The sequence below is a fragment of the Mixophyes fleayi genome, chromosome 5 (genome assembly GCF_038048845.1).
Source record: "Mixophyes fleayi isolate aMixFle1 chromosome 5, aMixFle1.hap1, whole genome shotgun sequence".
Classification (NCBI taxonomy): domain Eukaryota; kingdom Metazoa; phylum Chordata; class Amphibia; order Anura; family Limnodynastidae; genus Mixophyes; species Mixophyes fleayi.
In genome coordinates, this window is record NC_134406.1 from 121,120,106 (window position 1) to 121,141,830 (window position 21,725).

Here is a 21,725-nt window from a genome sequence, read left to right on the forward strand (position 1 = left end):
TCTGAAGAAACATCTCATGTTGAATACAGGTGATGGTATGCTCTGCTCTGACAGACAATACACTGCAGGATATATACAATAAAATGATGAAATATAAAGTCCCATGAGAACACAAAGTAAAAAAAAAATATATTCTCACCTGTTAATAATACAGTTAATAATGAAAGAACATAAAAATGTTTTATTTCCCCCATGTAATACATTAATCAGGATGTTAATGATGTCTCCTGTACAAAAAATGCATTTTTACAGCTGCTCTTGATTACAAACACATGTTCTAGCATGATTATGCGACCGTCATCACTATCACTCAGCATTTACACCAGACCTGCAGCAGGAGCAAGTGATATGACTGAAAATCACATACCTTAGAGATGCCCAAAGCTTAAATCAGATGTTGCCGCATGAGCTCGAACTTGGCATATCAAACTGTACACTATGTGCATACGCCCATCCCCCTCCTTATTCCACTTATGAAATCACCGTCTGTCTTAATTGTTCTTTGTGCTCAAAGATGAATTGCATACACTTGTGTTCTCTGGCATATAGTCCATTTCTTGGCATGCATAGTGAAATTTAATACAAAATACAGCAAATATCGATATTTACATTCCTTAATAAATCAGGTCCTATATGTTTATATCCTGCTAGCTGCCGTACGTAAGAGAATATTATCTTCCCTTCTGGACAGTCTCTATACTAAGGAGAGTTGTTCAAAAGGGCTAAAATATAACATACACTAAGGTTGATGTGCTCAACTGTAAGGTTGCTATATACCCAAATGGTGATTCTGCACATGGGAGAGATTGATAGATGCTTATGCTTTAAATATTTGTTTAATTATTTATTAATTTTTTTGCACTATATTATTTTCACTTTGAACCACCTCATTTTATTATATCATGTCTGTGAGTGGAAGTAGTTGAAGTGAAGGTGGCAGGATGAAATACACATAGGTCTAAGAATGTGATGCCTCACTTAAGGTCCAATTGCCTTCCTGTAATCCTAAGGATTGCATTAAAATTCAGTTATAGGGGTAAATTTAAGTGGAGATGTTGCCTATATCAACCAATCAGATTCTAGTTATAATTTATTTAGTACATTCTGCAAAATGATAACTAGAATCTGATTGGTTGCTATAGGCAACATCTCCACTTTCAAAACATTCCAGAAACTTTCAGCTTGATAAATTTACCCCATAGCCTCTTCAAGTTACAGCAAGCCAGTGTCTTTAGTGCTGGCCGCAGAGTAGAAACATTTATGTCACTCCTCATGGTTATTAGGTCAGTGCGTTCTCTTTTTGCTTTGGAGGAAAACATGAATGATGTTAAAAGATGAAAACATATTTCCAGAGGGAATCCCACACAGGGTGCCAAGAATCGGTCAGTGAATTTTAGTTTTGGTTTCATGGTTAAGTTGTTTTGGTAATTACTTGATAGATTGAGGGTTGGAGGGTTGTTGTTTGTTTTTTGTTTGTTTTTTTATGTTAACTTGTTAATCCACTGAATTGTCAATGTGTTCTAATGGATACACCTTACATTATGTGACAGTTTGGGTATAAGTGAGAAATAAATAGACACTATTTTAGTAAAGAGCTAATGGGCCTGAGTCATTAAGGAGAGCAAAGCATAAAAAAGGAGTAACTTTTCCCCTGGGCAAAACCATGTTGCATTGGAGGGGGAGGTAAATTAACATGTGAGGACAAATTTATAATTTGGGTAGGGCATGTCCTAGATCAACTTTTAATGTCAGTGTAAAACGAAAAATATCAAGTATTTGTGTCCTACATGAATATCAGTCAGTATTTTCCTTACATGCAAAATAATAAACTAATTTGCACCCCTTACATTGTAACATGGTTTGTCCTGGAGAACATTTACTCCTTTTGTTGCCTTACTTTCCTTAATGACTCAGGCCCAATGTGTCTAATTTATTTGAACAAAATGTATGATCCAGCTGGAGCACCAATGAGGTGCAGCCATGGAGGAGGGCCAGGATCAGGCCATGGAGAAGGAGGCTTTTGAATAATGTTAGTCATTTTACGTTATTGGTGGACCAGTGTTAAAGTTTAGGCATCATAAATTGTGGATTTGACACGTGGTAAGTACAGCTGTGTACAAAGTACATACAGTAATCAAGTAATATTTTGATACAAAATTGCCTAAGGTTGCTCCTTTTTTTTTTAATACTTTAAACAGATAAATAAGACAGCCAGATTGGGTTCCAGCATGACCTGCATTCCAACACCTCTACTCATGCAAATAAACCAACATCCATGGCTTTGTATTTTAATGTTAAATTATTTAGCAAATTTCTTTTTTGTGTATAAAGAAATTCTTTTTAAAGTTTGTTTCAAAGATATTTTGTGTTATTTTATTTTAAAAAAGGTGTTCATTTACAATTAAATATTAATATATTCTTTGCACAATAAGCATTCTCCTGTACGTCTCTGTGGCTTTTCACACTGTTCACCACCCTCTTCTCCTACACACCCTTAATTCCATTGTACTTTGTGACACATTTATGCCCTGGTTCACCTCCTACCTATCTTACGCATACTTTATTATTTATACCTTGGGCACATACAGCACTCAACTCCCACTATCTTTTTAGGATCACACAAAAAAAGATATTTCAGTCTATTTGGAATCTAATTATTTTCCTCCTCTTATCTTGTCCCACTATTGAGCTCATTTGCACTCTACTACCACCTGTAAGCTTAATGAATGCTAATCTATATATCTTCCCCTGACCTCTCTTCTTCTGTAATATGTTGTGTCCACAAATGTGTTTATGTTCTGTCCACATGGATGTACCTACGCTAAATCTCCTCCTCGAGGACCCTCTTCCCCCACCCCATCCCCTCTCGCTCCCTCCTCTCCCTCTGGGAGTTTCCTTGTCACCCGTGCCCTCCCTTCTGGGCTCTGTCGTATGCGGACTCTCCCCTCCCCCTACCCTAGCGTTTGAGCTCATTGAGTTACTGTGATTATTGTTTACTGTACTGTGCTGTCTCACCTTGTATTGTAATTTTGTTTGTCCCTGTACGGCGCCACGGACACCTAATGGCGCCCTATAAATAAAAATTAATAATAATAATAATATTAAATAAAGTAGCACTTGCCCAAACCAGATTTAGTTATTTCACATCCTGGCAGAGTCGAAACTTTGCCACAAATTTCCTGCATGGTCAATAAAAACTAGAGATGCTCACTGACCCCCGTGTTTTGGTTTTGGTTTTTGATCTAGATTACCTTCGTGTTTTTGTTTTTTGTTTTTGGCAAACCCGCCCTTGCGTGTTTTGGTTTTGGCTTTGGTTTTGTTTTGCAATTTGTTAAAAAATTCAATTTTTTTGGGCTAAAATAACCTAATTTAGTGCTCCACCTGCTTCTTGGATAAGTGAGGTAATTCTACAGCTAATAAATGTCAACGAGCACTGACCCCTTCCTCCTTGGGATATGTGCTTTTATCAGACACACACCAATCCAGGGTGCCAGACAATGCACTAAGAAGAGCCAGCTTCGAATCAGCCCCAATTCCCACAAATTTATAATCTAGTTAGGTACCAATTATGTAAAGTGCTGATTACAAACACAAAAACAAAAACATGTGTAGAAGAATGTGGCCTCTAAGAGGCTGACTACTACACACAAAGACATTGCATGGATGGCTATCCAGTGATGTCTGCCTCTCAGGACATTCATGCACTCCCGGAACCTGTGCCAATATGTCCACTGCCCCTTTTGCATCACCTGAGGGGAAACAGCACAGCGTTTTTTTTTACACTTCCCCACTGCACAGGCACTGTTGGATGCCTTGGAACATGAACATAAGGACAGTGTGCCCAGAACTTGCCTTTCATACCATTCAGTATTTTATGGATTATTTCCTGGGACCCACACCATTGGGGCAATCCAGGAGCACTGGAGCCTAATGAAATGCTTTAAGGACGTTGTTTGGCTTGACAGGAATTGCCTCATCTTGAAAAGGGAGAAGATGACCATCCAGAACTGTCGCAGGCTGATCCACAGCCTACTAAGAGATTATAACACCATTGACAGTACTGAGTAAAAGGAAGATGATTTATTTTCTGTCTCCCTCTTCTCCTTCTCCCCCTATGTGTCTTATTTATTCAATGTAATGTAACACTTGCCTGCAAATTCTACAGACAAGCCTGCTTGTCTTCCTCTCCATCTTTGACTATTGGCAATGGAGCCATCGTCGTTGGGTGTATATTACACCCTACACTTATAGCTAAATAGAAAAAGAAGTAGCCTGCAAAGACTATTTTATAAATAGAAATGCCCAAAGCAGATGTTCTGTTTGGGTCTAGATGATTCCATAGATTAAAATTGAAATAGAAGAAGAAGCAGCCTGCAAAGACTGTATAATAAAATAGAAATGCCCAAAGCAGATGTTCTGTTTAGGTCTAGATGATTCCCATAGATTAAAATTGAAATAGAAGAAGAAGCAGCCTGCAAAGACTGTACAATAAAATATAAATGCCCAAAGAAGATGTTCTGTTTGGATGTATATTATTCCTAAACCTTATTAGTGCAAATTAGGAAAAATACAGTTTAAACCCTGGTAGGCCCTCCTTAATTCTACAGCTACACACACCAATCCAGGGAGACAGGCAACAGTCAAAAAAGAGCTATTGAAATCCATAGCAAAAAAAGGCAGTTTGGTGTCTGTCTGTAAAAAACCAAAAAAAAACCCTGTTATGGCGCCAATATAATATATAACTATATGGTTTAGATACTGAATAATGTGTACAATCACAGTACCAATTAGAAAATAATTGTATTAATGTAAGACAGTGGTCAAGCTGCTGCAAAAAAAGGCGGCTGCGTCCACTCACAAACTAGCAATAAATAAATGAAAAATGTAGCGCTACAGACCTATCTGGTGTCTGTCTGTATTTTACACCCTACACTTATAGTTAAATAAAAAAAAAACAGCCTGCAAAGACTGGACGATAAATAGAAATGGTCAAAGCATATTTTCTGCTTAGCTCTAGATTACACCCAAACCTTATTAGTGCAAATTAGGAAAAATACAGTTTAATCCCTGGTAAACCATCCTTAATTCTACAGCTACACACACCAATCCAGGGTGGCAGCCAACGGTCTAAAAAGAGCTATTGACATTCATAGTAAAAAGTGTAGTTTGGTGTCTGTCTGTATATTACACCCTACACTTATAGTTAAATAGAAAAAAAGACATCCTGCAAAGACTGGACGATCAATAGAAATGGTCAAAACATCTTTTCTGTTTGGCTCTAGATTACACCCTACACTTATAGTGAAATTGACAAAACAGCAGCCTGCATAGACTGTACCTTAAATAGAAATGCCCCAAGTCCCTTTTCTCTTTGGGGGTAGATTACACCCTACACTTATAGTGAAAGTTTTAGAAATATGCTTTCATCATCATCTTCAGCATCATCCTCACCCTCATCAGTGTGTACATCATCATCACAGACTATTAATTCATCTCCACTGGAATCTGCCATTAGAGAAGTGTCAGTGTAGATGACTATTACTTGTGAAAATAAAACTAAAAATATACATAGTAAAAAATACAAAACACACTGTAAACATCAACATATATTAAGTTGTTAACATTTATAAATGTATACATGGACCTTAACATATTGAACTTAAAAGCTACAGACATTAACCACACTCACACAAACACTGCAAAATGTGTGTGCCTTGCCCTGGGTGGATATTTGTAAGAAAGTAAAAAGTAAATGATGAAGAAAACACTTTCCACCACATTGGAAAAGTACCAAGTTCAAATATGGCCTTCAAAAATGTAATACAAACACATGCATCTAAAGTGTCATATTAACAGTCACCTGACCTGTACTATGTTTTCACTAAATCAATTAGTGTTACAAAGTATAAAATCTTACCGTTTTCTCACTTCACTGACCATGCACAGACATGGAGCCACTGCGTACACCTGTTGGGTAATTTCATCCCATATTTTTTTTTATCCCATAGCTTTTGCATTTGCGTCCGCAAATTAGCTGCTGGTTGCTAGAATGAAACTTGTCAACCACCAGTTCAACAATGATCTCCATTTCCCTGTTTGTGAAATATTGACTGTGGCTTTTGTATTGTGGGAGAGGCTACTTGGACCAGCTTTCGCATCAGAATTAATTAAAGAGGTAAAAAGCAAGGCCTCAGTCTGCCTTCCATGGTTTTAAAGAGACAGACAGAGACATAAATACCAATATTTCTGGTCCATATATATTGTGATCCACAATCCACGAAAAACTGTGCCTATATTTGTTCACAGCCAGATTTTAAAGAGAGGTCCTTCATTTAAGGATCAAATAAAAATTAAATGAATGTTGTATCTGAAGCCCCCCCCCAAATAAAAATGTTTGCATAGTTTGCAGTACATGCACATTAGTATAGAGTTGCTATTAATGCTAAACTGCACACCTGCAGAGACAGACAAACTATACCCCTAGAAAGTATAAACAATGGCAAAGTGGTTTCTCTAAACTAAGAGTTTTTCTATTTTTACAACACCTCTTATACACAGTTTAAGAGAAATGAAACTATACTCACCCCAATAATGCAGTTTAAACAAAAACGTGTTCAATTGCAACTCCAAAGGCTCCAGCAGAAAGCACAAAAGAGCAGGAATGAATGGCCTGTCCAGCAGCTTTTAAATTCTCCACACAGGTCAGATTTAATCAAAATCAGATACAAGTGTCTGTAATTGAGAATAGCGGTATACACACCCCTTAGTTCCGTGGCGCACCCCCAGTTGCTAGGAAACGAGTGCCAAATGACAAGCCGACAGTTTGCAGGCAAGTATGGAAAAGATCCACGAGTGGCGTGAGCTCACCCACACGTGCTCTGCTAAACAATCATAGAGCAGAGTATTGCACAGTACCTTACTGACAAGGTCAGGGCAAGTATGTTTGCTGGTAGGGAGTTGAGGGTCATGGCCAAGGGCATGGACAATATACCCGCAAGTCGGTATATAACCAATGAAATGAAGCTGAGGGTGTACCAGCGGGTGCGCTGCTACATATGGAGGCGTTTTCACCGCTGCCGCTCAATCGTCTAGCTCCAGTGGTGCCAGCCACAGCTTCTGGAGGAGCTAAGGCAAGAGATTCTCAGAAATGTGTTCTCTATTAATGGGATAAAATACTCTAATACACATAGTTGCATTATTTTTACAAATAGTTTCAAACTTTTTCCAGGACATGCCCTACCCCAAATATAAATCTGTCTACAGATTACAAATGTAATGCCTCCTCCAATGCAACATGCTTTTGGCTATTTACTTTCCTTATTGATTGAAGCCCAAACTCCAGACCAATAAGACATGTTTGGGATTCAAACTCATGACCCCAGTGCTGTGAGGCAGAAGTGCTGACCACTAAGGAAACCTGCTGACATTAACTTCTAGACATTTATAATATAAAAGTGTCAGATGTGTTACATTGCTAATATAGTTGCGGGAGATTTTTGGAGGCAACGCTTACAGTTGGCCTAAGCTGATTTTCACATATTACAAGGCCTTACCCAAATACCTCCTGTAATATGTCTCCATAATGTATCACTAACTAGATGTTTTAATTATTTGTCATGAAAATAAATAATAATTTAATACTTATTTATACAGTAAAAATAACATTTCAACATCACTCAGCACAAACCAAACATTGATAAAGCCCATCTGAAAGTGGTGTGTGACTGTCCTTTTTAAATACTTATGTTAAAGATTATCTTTATCTCTGCTGGAAAATGCATTTTTCACAATGTCAGCTCACATTATTATCGGGCTACATGTATATAATTGTGAACCAGGTAGAACTTTTGACAATATGCTTATGTGTAATATTTATTCCAACAGATCGTATGACTCGTGACCACAAAAGACATGTGGAGGAGGTGGCGGAGGAGGTCATGGTGGAGGTGGCGGAGTAGGAAGCGGCTGTGGAGTAGGAGGTGGCGGGGGCTCCTGCACTGGTCACATAGGTGGTGGAGGAGGAGGCCAAGGACAGCCAGGAGGTTGAGTCATTGGTAAAATGTAAGTATTGACATTAAACCCTTTTCTTCATTTTATTCCATTTTGAGGCCCATTGTAGGCATCAAAAAGCCCCACATAGCATTTACCCGATACCTAGTTTTTCCATTCCACATGATGGCCCTACTAATTCTTTGGCTGGAATCAAATCAACACCCCCCACCTCCCCTGGCCACCACACAAGTGTATACAGTTTACATTTATGTCACACTTTACACCTCTGCTGATTCCATGAAACAAAACCCCAAAAAGTAATTGATGTATGATAAATAACCCAAGCATGCTAATTTTGTTTATTTTCATTGTTTTTAACAGCTCCTGAAGACACTAGAATTGTGGTGGGTTCACTGATAGCAAGTTTTTCTAAATATAGTAAAAAAAAATAATCAAGAAATATAAAAAATTGCAAAAAAAACCCCATATTTACTTTTTAATCAATTGTATAGTTCATTTTAATCTGTTTTTTTATGTTGTTTATTTTTTTGTTTGTTAAAATGTTGTACTTAGTTAATTTTGAATATAAGAAAATGGTGTGTGTGTCTTTTTAATGTAATTATAAAACATGTCTTCATGTCACTTTTGCAAATAATGATTGCACATTTACCACATACATTAAGTTTTAATTTGCATGGGTCCCAACATGGTTTGGCCAAGGTTCAAAGTTCCTCTTTTGTTAAGTTTATTTTCTTTATCCAGGCCCATAAAGTCCACACAGATAAAATTCCCATGGTAGGGAATTGAACTCATGACTCCAGTGCTGTAAGGCAGAAGTGCCCACCACTAAGCCACCATGGTGCTCAAGTGTTGGCTGCATTGATTTTTAGGGAAGCTGACATACATAACATAAAGCGGTAGATGAATAAAAGGTTTTGCAGACAATAGTTGCATTTACCTCAAAGGAGCCTGTCCTCTACAAATCCCCCCCCCCCCCATCCCATCCTTCAAGTGTTAGGGCATTCATATTAATAGATGGCAGCATGCAGATAATGTAAATGAATGTGTTTTGTAGGTCAGATTCATTTTAAATAAAAATGCAGTTTGGCCTAACAAAGTTGCAATTGAGGGGGGTATATTTGAAATATGAGACAGATTTATAACGGAGATAGAGCATGTCATAGATCAACAAGCTGTAGAACGTAAAATGCTTTGCAAAAAACATTCTACAGCACGCTCCTCCTTAAATCAGCACCTTAATAGCAGCAATCATAGTGTCGCCCTGCAAACTGACGTCATTTTAGCTGGACGGGATGTTTAGTCATCGCAATCCTTTGAAGTCTACTTTCAAGCAGTCGCCATTACATGTCTGTCGGTAAGCACATTCTTACTGTTATCAAGTCGTGCTATTTGTTGTCGGGGTTGTGGTAGTCAGTGTAGAGACTACCATTGGCTCTGACCCCTTGCAAAATTTTCTTGATGTAATAATGTTGCACACTTGTAGGGATGTATGGGAAATACTGTGTCTCCAACACTTCTGGGCACCTTGCTGCAGGCTTAACTAATTGACTGCAGCACAGTTGCCAACATTTTAATATCAGTTCCAGCAGGGACAATTTACTGTGGAGCAGATGCATGTATGCAAAGAAACTTGAGGTACTACACCAAACTAGAGATGTTCACTGACCCCCGTGTTTTGGTTTTGGTTTTGACAAAATCGCCCTTACGTGTTTTGGCTTTGGATTTTTCTAAAATCCTGTTGTTTTTTTTTTGCTAAAATCACATAATGGCTCTTTTTTATCCCTACATTATTTTTAACCTTAATAACAATAATTTCCAATGATTTCCAGTTAATTTTTGCCAAGTGACAAGAACACTGCTACCTCTCCTGTTTCTGTATGAGCAATGGCACTGAGCAATGGCACTGGAGACTGGAGAGTGACAAGCAGGGCTGCCAAGAGGAATTCAGGGCCCGGGTACAACAAATTCATGGGGCCACCCCTCATAGTCGAGTAAGCCCCCCAAAATTTCGGGGGTGTGGTCATACATTCAGGGGTGTGGCAATGCGCCGTTGTGGCATGGCTAGCCTAACGGCGGTGCAAAAATTTTCGGAGTGTGGTCATACATTTGGGGGCATGGCAATGCGCTGTTGTGGCGTGGCTAGCACATCAAAATCACTAGGTCCTGAATTCACCAGAGCGTCACATATGTCCCAGCACTCCTGACTTTTAAGACATCTAGCACCACAGTGTAGTATACAAAGAAGGCAGTGTGTACACAAAGAGTTCAGTCTTTGCCTGCACCTTACATTGGGCACAACACTCACCAAAAATTGACATTGTCCCTACTAGAATCACAACATTTCACACACTCTGCTGCTCTCTCCTACCTGTTCTTCTCACTTTCACCACCTGTGACTGCTGCTTTCTTTAGTTGCGGCTTGTCCGGATGCTGGAATGTTGAAGGACCTATTTGTAAATAAAAAATGGCTACATTTAGAAAATTACAGCCAGCCCCGGCGTTAAATCAATAGCACCCACGATTAATAATTAAGCCTTCCTCCAGCCCCAACATTAAAATAATAGTATTAACATTTAATAAATAAACCTATTCCCTTCCTGCAAACAGCAACACCTATTTCCCGCAATCATTATTACTGCCATTAAATAACTCATAATAAATAAATAAACTCATAATAAATAAACCTCATTCTCCCTAAACACACCACCATATTCAATAGCCCCCAAACCACCCCATCTTAAATTAATAGTCCCCACTATTAAATTGCCCCACCATCACCCTACAAACAAAATAGCGCCCATTAATTAGTGCTTCTCTCACCTTTTTTTTTTTTTTTTAGTGTTTCTCTCCCCTTTTTTTTTAGTGTTTCTCTCCCCTTGTTTTTTAGTGTTTCTCTCCCCTTTTTTTTTTAGTGTTTCTCTCCCCTTTTTTTTTATTGTTTCTCTCCCCCTTTTTTTTAGTGTTTCTCTCCCCTTTTTTTTTAGTGTTTCTCTCCCCTTTTTTTTAGTGTTTCTCTCCCCTTTTATTTTTAGTGTTTCTCTCCCCTTTTTTTTTTTAGTGTTTCTCTCCCCTTTTTTTAGTGTTTCTCTCCCCTTTTTTTTTTAGTGTTTCTCTCCCCTTTTTTTTTTAGTGTTTCTCTCCCCTTTTTTTTTTTTTTACTCTGTGCCTCTCTCCCCTGTTTTTTTTACTCCCTCTTCTTTATAGAACTGTCCCTTTCTGTTTCCTTCCCCTTGCCTCTCCGCTTCTTTACTTACCTTCTTTCTTTTCTTCTCTTCTTTCTTCTGTCTTCTCTTCTTTCTTCTGGTCTTGTCTGGCACTCCTCACTGACTGACGGGCGTGACTTGATGACGTCACGCTCGGCAGTCAGTGTGAATGGAGAAGAGGGGAAGGAGGGACGCAGCGCCGATCACGTGAGTATGAATCTTTTTTTTTTTTTTTTCTTAATAAAATAAAAAAAATAAAAAATCAACAAATAGAAAAAAAAAATAATAATTACAAATTAGCACACGAGGGCCCGGCCCGAGCCCCCGGGCAAGCCCGGGCCCGGGTTAAATGTACCCGCTCCCCCTCCCTCTCGGCGGCCCTGGTGACAAGAACACTGCTACCCCTGTTTCTGTGTGAGCAATGGCACTGAGCAGTGTCGCTGGAGACTGGAGAGTGTCAAGAACACTGCTACCCCTGTTTCTATGTGATTAATGGTCTGGGGAGGGAGATATTATGGAATCCAAAACTAGCAAGATCCGACAACACAACAATGACGTTTTGCCTCGATTCAGATCTGAGGACGCACGAAAGTACCGAGCTGGCTCGCAAGTCTACTCGGATCCCCTAAGTTTAGGTGGATTCGGTGCCTGAGCATCTCTACACCAAACATTATGTATTTACTGAACTTTCTTATAATCTCATTAGTTTTTATTTACAACAAATATAACTTTTAAAGCCCAGATAATAAGAATAGACAGGTGGCATTCATTCAATGCTCAAAAAGTTATTTTACTATGCATTTGGTCAAAACTGGGAAAAATTAGCTATATGTAAAACATGGGACTGACCCTGCAAATTAGAGACAGATGGAAATGAAGCTGCAGCATTCTGCCTAAGAGAAAATACTTGAAATGTAATCCGAAAAGCTGCGCAAGCTATCCAGAATTTACATAGAAATCATGCCTTGAAGTACAGAGTCATTTTTCCCAATCTACAGCACTTTGCACAAACATTTTTATGTCATATCCAGTCAATTTAATGGTGCTCTAGAGCAGTCTTTTCAGGCATGGTCTAATTATTTCAGGTAACAAGGCAATATTTGCTGTAGAATAATATGCAATTTGCTGTTATCAACATATAATTACAGTGTGTGTAATTTGTTTTTATATTGATAGATCGGAAATGAAGAATAGATTTTTCCCTTTTTTTGCTGAAAAATCTAATTTCATGCTTTGCAGTATTTTGTGAGTTCTTCGTCCCTATTACTGTAATTCTCTCCACTTCAGATAAACATCAATGCTTCAATTGCTTTAATAGTCAAACTGTGTACCATTTATGCCACATATTCATTGAAGCTTGCCATGTTTGCCAATTCCAGTAATTGAGATTAACTCGTTTAGGGTTTTGACATGAAACCAGTACATTTTTTTAATAATAATAGCAATTGCTCTATATATTTTTTGTATCAAATATAATACAAGACTATAAAAGAGTATTAAATAATACCTTCCAGACCTTTATTCTCATATGTTTGCAGTAGTGTTATAACTGCTAGATCTTTTTTAATAGAGTGCACAGTTAGAAGATGTCTTGTAAGTTGTTTCCAGAAGTGCTGCAGTAACATTTAATGGAGTATAAACAATTACTATTGCGCTCTACACTTTCTCTTTGTACTTATAATTGCATTATCACTTCATGGTATGCAATGAGACACAGTCCAAGATATGGAGCATAAAATCACTTTAATCAGAATTTAATAATTTTAAATGTGAAGTCTAGGGTCTGAAAAATAATGTTCACTGGGCCATGCTGCCTTTATAAGGCAAAAAAAACACCAATTAACTTAGGGGGGCAACATATCTTAGAACAATAGGCTGATACAAATTTACCACTGTATGCTTGCCATTTTTTCAGCACACAAAAGAAAAAGAGAGCGGTAGATAGAGCATATTTTATTTAAACTGCAGCACAATATTACAGGTTATGGGGAAAAACAGGATATTAGGGTTAGGAGTTAGAGTTAACCCTAATCCTAACCCTAACCCCTAAAATAGTACTCATGTCGTTTTGTTCTGTGTCGGGGTAGTCAGTATCGTGAAACTGACTACCACTGGTGAATACAGCAGTATTTTTCCAGCTACATTAAGAGATCAGCTCATAATACCATGCAGTCAGATTCACTTTAACTCCTAGACAGACAATTTTTGAGATTGTAAGGGTTCAGCTGGATCTTGAAAGTAATTATAATCCAGCAGAATGTCAGATACAGTCATTTCACTCAGAAAATTAAGTTATGTACATAATAAAAGTAACAAAGTACCAAGTGCAGCAAATAATAATAATAATATTAGAATATAAATAATCGTAAAGTTTCTAAGTAAAACAGATTTCATTTCTGGACACATTGTTCATTTAACAAAGTTTATATGTTAAAATTAATTTTCTAATTATATCTATTATTTTATTAATTTAACTAAAATATACAGAATAATCTAAAATATAATATAATTAAAATGTTTAACATTCATTGGTAGTACCCAATTAGAAAGCAAAATTAAGATAATTTAACATCTATCCTAATCCTAACTGGCATTGGGACCCATTTTTGGGACTTGTATCAAAAGTTAATCTTTAAGGTCTAAGGGGAGCTCCAAAATGGTTTTATAGTTTTTTTTTTAATTTACCATTTTCCTTTTTTCTTTTTTTTTTTTTAAATGAGGTTCTGCTGAAGAGAGGGACACAAGAATAAGGAGTGCAAGTTCATCAGTTTTGGGTATATTAACACACAATGGCTAGAACAGTGCATATATATTTAATATAATTCTTATTCAGTATGGCACATACAATGGACAGAACAAATGCTGATAGCCTAGATAACAGCACATATGATATATGTATGTGCAGATGCAACAAATTTGAATCATTTTGGAATTCACACCACCTGTTTTTCTCCTCTAATTAAAAAAATAATTTTATATGAATATTCCCTTCCCACATTAAACAAGTATTATCTGAACAAAAAAACATAATATTTGTCACCAAGCTTCACTTCCACTACTAGGTTACTTAATAACTGAAAACTACACAAGTGACCCTATTATACTGTATATAATATCTGTATAAACAGTGATTTATGGTACCATTGCTCATAACCACTGAGGAGTGGTTCTTTATAATACTTAAGTTACCTAGCAATTATGTCATCACTTCAGTGTTAGGGATCTTATGCACTATATGGAATAACATACTTGATACCAGGGGTGGATTGGGAGCTTAAATCGGCCCTGGAAAAAATTCTGGAAGTGGCCTCACATGGGCGGAACCAAACAAACTGTGGGTGGCACCAACATAAAAGTAGGCGGAGTTAACGCAATTATCTGTAAGCAGATCGGTCATCAGTGGCAGGCGAGGCTAATGCAACTCGCAGTGATAGGCGGAGTCACAAGTAAACAGACACAGCAACAGAAATGCTATTAAGTATTTTTCTACACCCCAAGTATTTAATGGGGGAAATTAAATCCCCCCCGGGACAACACAGTGTTAAGTATATTACCGTTAAAACAGTATATTTAGCCTGGATTTCTGCTCACGTTTCCCTAAGCCACGAGCAAAAAAAACAGCGTTAGAGATTACTTTAACTATATTACTGTACTAAAGGTAATTATGTACACTTTTACCGTAATAACTGTAATAATGCGCAGGCCGCGTTACTTTTGACAGTAACATGGCCAATTGAATTATCTCAAATGAATGTAAAGAACTGAAGACTGGGATGCAAGAGGAGTGTGACTACATTGTGTAAACAAAAAATATATTTGACACACCACACAGGTAGGCCATGCCAGCCTCCTATCTCATTCTTCTGAGATCCCTCTCCCCTTCCTATACCCCCCATCCCCGTCAAGCAATGAATACTGACTAAATTGCTCCTCATGTGTGCGAGTATGTGGTAGATAAATTATATTGCAATCTGCACAGGGACTGATGTGCATCAATAAAATGCTGGTACTCTACACAGATATACAACATGTTCATAATATATAAATAAAGAGTTATAATAATAAATAAACACTATGCAGAAGAGTAACTGTGAGTTTCCAAATTTACAGGATTAATTCCTAATGAATTTACTTGCAGTACCTGCTTAAAAGTGACCAGGTAGAGAAATTAAGACCAGTGCTGGAATATTGCAAGGAAAGCAGCACTGTCAGGAGTGAGAGTACCACTGCTCTGCAGTAGAATCAAATAATAAACATGTAACATTATCTATAACAAAAATAAAAACCTTAAATACTACCAAATAATAAATATGAAATAGATGAAATAGAAGAAATAGAAGAAACAGGAAGATGACGCAGGGAATCAGGAATCAGAACTATTTGGTAAGGGAATTTTGTTGCCGATGATCATCTGATATTAGCTCAGTACTCTCTCAGAGTGTTCAGTTCAGGTCACTTACCCATAGGAGTGCTCAGCACCCTTCATAAGAATGTGCACCCCGAGAAACAGAGTGAGGGATATTCTGTGACGCACTCACTGCCGTGTATACAGGGCCGGATTTACCGCTAGGCAACCTAGGCACCTGCCTAGGGTCTAGCGACTCTCAGGGGGCACAGCTGGGGGGGGACAGGAGCAATTTTTTTTAAAAATAAATAAAATAAATACATTTCGGCCTCTCCCCCGACTCGCAACTTGTCCGGGGGTTGCGGGGTGGGGGGGGCTTGCCGCGAGTCGGGGGAGGGGGGGGTCAGGTGCCGCGAATCGGGGGAGGGGGGGTCGGGTGCCGCGAATCGGGTCCTGGCAGCCTCTTCTCCTCTCAGTGTCTCAGTGATAGAGAGAGAGGAGGAGAGACTGCCGGGACCCAACGAGCGATCACGTGACTCTTTTTTTTTTTTTAAATCTGTTTGGACTGACCGAGGAGGAGCAGCGCGCCGGAGAAGAAAGGCAACAGAAAGGTAAGTAAAACAACGGAGGGACAGAGGTGGTGATGGTGATGGGCACAGAGGTGGTGATGGACACAGAGGTGGTGATGGTGAAGGGCACAGAGGTGGTGATGGTGATTGGCACAGAAGTGGTGATGGTGATTGGCACAGAAGTGGTGATGGTGAAGGGCACAGAGGTGGTGATGGTGAAGGGGCACAGAATTGGTGAGAGTGATTGGCACAGAGGTGGTGATGGTGAAGGGCACAGAGGTGGTGATGGTGAAGTGGCACAGAATTGGTGATGGTGAGTGGCACAGAGGTGGTAATGGGCACAGATGTGGTGATGGGCACAGAAGTGGTGATGGTGAAGGGCACAGAGGTGGTGATGGTGAAGGGCACAGAGGTGGTGATGGTGAAGAGGCACAGAGGTGGTGATGGTGATTGGCACAGAAGTGGTGATGGTGAAGGGCACAGAGGTGGTGATGGTGAAGGGCACAGAGGTGGTGATGGGCACAGAGGTGGTGATGGTGATTGGCACAGAGGTGGTGATGGGCACAGAGGTGATGGTGAAAGGGCACATGTGATATTGTGAAGGGGCAAAAGTGACAATGAAGGGGCACAGTGTGATGATAGAGGGACAAAAGTGACAAGAGCACATACTTGGATTTATGCGTATTATTTTTGCAAACAACTTAAGTAAGTATTTCTGCCCTGACTTCAATATTTATTAAGTTGTTTTGACCCAACTACTTAAAAAAACGGGACTGCTTGGTAATTATTTAGGGGTGCCTTTTTCTGCAGCAGGGTGGCCCTGCTCTTTTCACATGTTAGATATGCCCCCAAAGATGCAAGCCACGCCCTCACCTCCTTTGGCGGCACATGCTTTCATATCTACTTAACTATAGGGGTATATGGTAGGCATGCGGCGGCACATGCTTTCACTTCTATGTAACTATAGGGGTATATGGTAGGCTGCAAAAATATAGTGCTATGGATTGTTTCAGGGAGGGGGCCCAAAAACAGTATCCTGCCTAGGGCCCTATGAGGTCTAAATCCGGCTCTGCGTGTATAGCAACATCTAGGGGGAGGGTGCCTAATAGGGCTCCCAGTTCTTTTAACGCCAAATAATAGTGCCCCCAAATCAATCACTTTGCACCAAACAAGTATCCCCAGATCATATTATGCAAAACAATGGAGCGCCCAGACCATATTATGCCAAGCAATAGTGCCCCCAGATCATATTATGCCAAACAATAATACCCCCAAATCATATTATGCCAAACAAAAGTGCCCCAGATCAGATTATACCAAACAATAGTGCCCCAGATCAGATTATGCCACACCATAGGGCTCCCAAATCAGATTATGTCACACAGTAGTGCCCCCAGAGCACATTATACTACACAGTAGTGCCCCCATATCATATTATGCCACACATTAGTACACCCAGATCATATTATGGCACAAAATAGTGCCCCCAGATAATATTATGTCAAATAGTGCCCCCAGTTGATAATATGCCACACAGTAGTGCACCCAGATGATAATATGCCACACAGTACTGCCCCACACACTATAAACACTAAACACAGCTCTGTAGTCCTATATGTGAATCAACTCACCTCTCACACTGATGTTGTCCGTTCCACAATGGCTGATGGAAGAGCTATGAACATGCCTATCTGAGCTCCAGGACGCTGCACTACCTAGGATATCTCCCTCCTGTGTGTGGTGACCCTGCAAGCTACAGCCCACCATCAGTGAAAGGCAGCCTGGTGATTTACTTCCAGGGGGTAAATGTATGAAGCTCTGATTTTTGTAAGTCGCCAGAAATCAACGACTTTGCAGGGGAAATTTAAAGCGGTAATGCCTTTACAAGCCTTTGCCGCTTTAAATTTCCCCTGCAAAGTCGCCGATTTTCGGCGACTTGCAGAAATCGGAGCTTCATACATTTACCCCCAGGACTGCTTCACCGTCGCCTGGCGGTGCGCCACCCATGTGGTAAGATTAAAAGAAAAAAAATGACAGAAAAAAACCAATGAATGAAAAGATCAAATAGCAGGTGGCCTCAGTAGACCACCGGCCTACTGGGAAAATTTCCAGTAAGGCCTGTGGACAATCCGTCTCTGCTCACTACTTTAAATTATTACATATATTAGAAGTAAGCTTAAATTCCATGACCATATATAACCATGAGACTATATGTCACACTCCTCAGTAACATATGATATCCATTTATTTTACAGTAGAACTAATAACAAATATTAAATATTAGTATTTATATCCATAATATGTTTTTCGGGTCCTACAGTTTTTCTCAGGCAGCAAACCACTAATGTGCGACACTTTTATATTGATATTGTTCTAGACAAATTGAAAATAATAAACGCCAAATCCGCTGTCTAAAACAAACCTAAATATTATATATATGTTACAAAAGTGGTATACAATAAATGCAGCATCTTAATATCACTGTATCATAGTCAATATTCCAGTAAGAAATTTACTGCCACTTGCACTGACAATAAGTGCTTCAACCTCATTCTGGCTAAGAAATGAAAATTGAAATGAAGGTACTTGTTTATAAAAAAAAATAATCCTTACGAATTCCCATAAGATATTGTTTTAATACCTTATAAAGAAATACATGTACTCATGTAACAGCAGAGCTGTCTAAAAGTATATATTGCTGTCAGAATAAAGGAAAACTATTATTGTTTACTACTAGCCAAAAGAAACACAAGACATAATGTTTCACAGATTAGTGGATTATTTACTTAATAACAATAATAATAATAATAATAATAATAATAATATTGTTTATAGTTACCGAGTTAAAATTATTTTGCTGTGGTGAAGGCCAAACTACATTGACTAGGCATGGTTGTTTTGTTTAGCTTTGAAATTATTTATCTGCTGGCATACTTCTTATAACAACACCAATTTTTGTAGCCATGATATAATGTAATTGCCATTGGATTGTATACTTCTGTAATATTTTAACTAGAAATGTTCAGTTTTTGAGTCATTCCAAGAATAATACAGAAAATGATGGTGTCAATTTAGCCTCCTGCTGCTACACTACATATATATTACATGCCTCATTATGGAACATTAAGGAGCTGCATTCTCTTATCGCAAACCTGTAACTTATATTATTTCGATATTTACTCTTCTGTTTCTGGACTACTGTTTCCAAATATGCATCTACTGGTTTGTAATGTATGCACTAAATATTGTCCAATGGATGTGGCTGAAAGTAGGGCAAAACTAAAATAAACTAACTGCTTTATAAATAAAAATGAGGTGTTGAATATAAAATAAGTACATCTGTTCTCATTTCATATGCAGTCTATACAAGGTGTTAAAAATCTATCAGCAAGATAATGCTATTACAAAGACTGCAAGAATAGCTGGTACACTTATATGGGAATTCCTACTTTACAAGCCGTATTAATGTTATATGTAGTTTATAATTTGTAAAACTTTGTTTACTAAAATGTCATACTTAAATCTATCAATTATATTTTATTCAAATAAAATGTAAGTTAAATTGAGAAAAATCCCTAAGATGAGAAGTGCCATTTTATTGAAAAAAAATTGATTCAGAAATTATTAAATGGATTTTAGCGAATGCATCAGAAAAAACATTGTGTTTACATTGGGCTGAGAATTGCTAGTGGAGTCCAAACTGGCAACAGTCGACCATAATGACAGGATGTTATGTGTATTCTCTAAAGCTAGGTACACACTGGAGGTTTTTCAGCCAATCATCGGGCCAATCAGCCAACATGCAATCGTTCAGTCAGATATCACACTAACAGGGCCGGACTGGCCATCTGGCACTTCTGGCAAATGCCAGAAGGGCAGGTGACTAGATGGGCCGGCCGACACTTCCCCTGGCTATCTGATGGCTGGCTCCTCCCCAGGAACCAGCCACCTCTGTTGCGCTGGATCACTCTGCACTGTGCCCTGTAATGTGGACACAGTTTGCAGATTTTTACTTTTCTGAATTAGGGAGGGGATCGCACGGGGGGTGGCGCGAGTGTGGGGGGGGAGTTGTCAGGAGTGTGAGAGAGCCAGGGTGGAATGAGGGCAGGAAGAGGACAGAGAGCCAGGGGGAAAAGGGGATGCTGGAAGTGGGGTGACAGAGCCAGGGGGAAAAGGGGGTGCTGGAAGTGGGGTGACAGAGCCAGCGGGAAAAGGGGTGCTGGAAGTGGGGTGACAGAGCCAGGGGGAAAAGGGGTGCTGGAAGTGGGGTGACAGAGCCAGGGGGAAAAGGGGTGCTGAAAGAGGGGTGAGAGCCAGGGGGAAAAGGGGGTGCTGGAAGTGGGGTGACAGAGCCAGGGGGAAAAGGGGTGCTGCAAGTGGGGTGACAGAGTCAGGGGGAAAAGGGGTGCTGGAAGTGGGGTGACAGAGCCAGGAGGAAAAGGGGTGCTGGAAGTGGGGTGACAGAGCCAGGGGGAAAAGGGGTGCTGGAAGTGGGGTGACAGAGCTAGGGGGAAAAGGGGTGCTGGAAGTGGGGTGAGAGCCAAGGGGAAAAGGGGTGCTGGAAGAGGGGTGAGAGCCAGGGGGAAAAGGGGTGCTGGAAGTGGGGTGACAGCCAGGGGGAAAAGGGTGCTGGAAAAGGGGTGAGAGCCAGGGGGAAAAGGGTTGCTGGAAGTGGGGTGAGAAAGCCAGGGGGAAAAGGGGTGCTGGAAGAGGGGTGACAGAGCCAGGGGGAAAAGGGGTGCTGGAAGTGGGGTGACAGAGCCAGGGGGAAAAGGGGTCCTGGAAGAGGGGTGACAGAGCCAGCGGGAAAAGGGGTGCTGGAAGTGGGGTGACAGAGCCAGGGGGAAAAGGGGTGCTGGAAGTGGGGTGACAGAGCCAGGGGGAAAAGGGGTGCTGAAAGAGGGGTGAGAGCCAGGGGAAAAAGGGGGTGCTGGAAGTGGGGTGACAGAGCCAGGGGGAAAAGGGGTGCTGCAAGTGGGGTGACAGAGTCAGGGGGAAAAGGGGTGCTGGAAGTGGGGTGACAGAGCCAGGAGGAAAAGGGGTGCTGGAAGTGGGGTGACAGAGCCTGGGGGAAAAGGGGTGCTGGAAGTGGGGTGACAGAGCTAGGGGGAAAAGGGGTGCTGGAAGTGGGGTGAGAGCCAAGGGGAAAAGGGGTGCTGGAAGAGGGGTGAGAGCCAGGGGGAAAAGGGGTGCTGGAAGTGGGGTGACAGCCAGGGGGAAAAGGGGTGCTGGAAAAGGGGTGAGAGCCAGGGGGAAAAGGGTTGCTGGAAGTGGGGTGAGAAAGCCAGGGGGAAAAGGGGTGCTGGAAGAGGGGTGACAGAGCCAGGGGGAAAAGGGGTGCTGGAAGAGGGGTGACAGAGCCAGGGGGAAAAGGGGTCCTGGAAGAGGGGTGACAGAGCCAGGGGGAAAAGGGGGTGCTGGAAGTGGGGTGACAGAGCTAGGGGGAAAAGGGGGTGCTGGAAGTGGGGTGACAGAGCCAGGGGGAAAAGGGGTGCTTGAAGTGGGGTGACAGAGCCAGGGGGAAAAGGGGTGCTGGAAGATGGGTGAGAGAGCCAGGTGGAAAAGGGGTGCTGGAAGAGGAGTGAGAGAGCCAGG

General features: G+C 40.3%; 1 protein-coding gene across 24 annotated transcripts in view; it reads right to left on the reverse strand.

The window, feature by feature from the left end:
• The window catches only part of LOC142158631 (poly(rC)-binding protein 3-like), a 1,531,228-nt gene that overhangs the window by 315,504 nt on the left and 1,193,999 nt on the right, over window positions 1-21,725 (reverse strand). Inside the window, exon 7 of one of the 24 annotated variants that reach the window (XM_075212782.1) lies at window positions 10,382-10,460. The exons of the other annotated variants lie outside the window; for them this stretch is intronic. The gene's annotated coding sequence lies outside the window, so the exon portion shown is untranslated. The remainder of the gene's footprint in view (window positions 1-10,381; window positions 10,461-21,725) is intronic. 24 annotated transcript variants of the gene reach the window in all.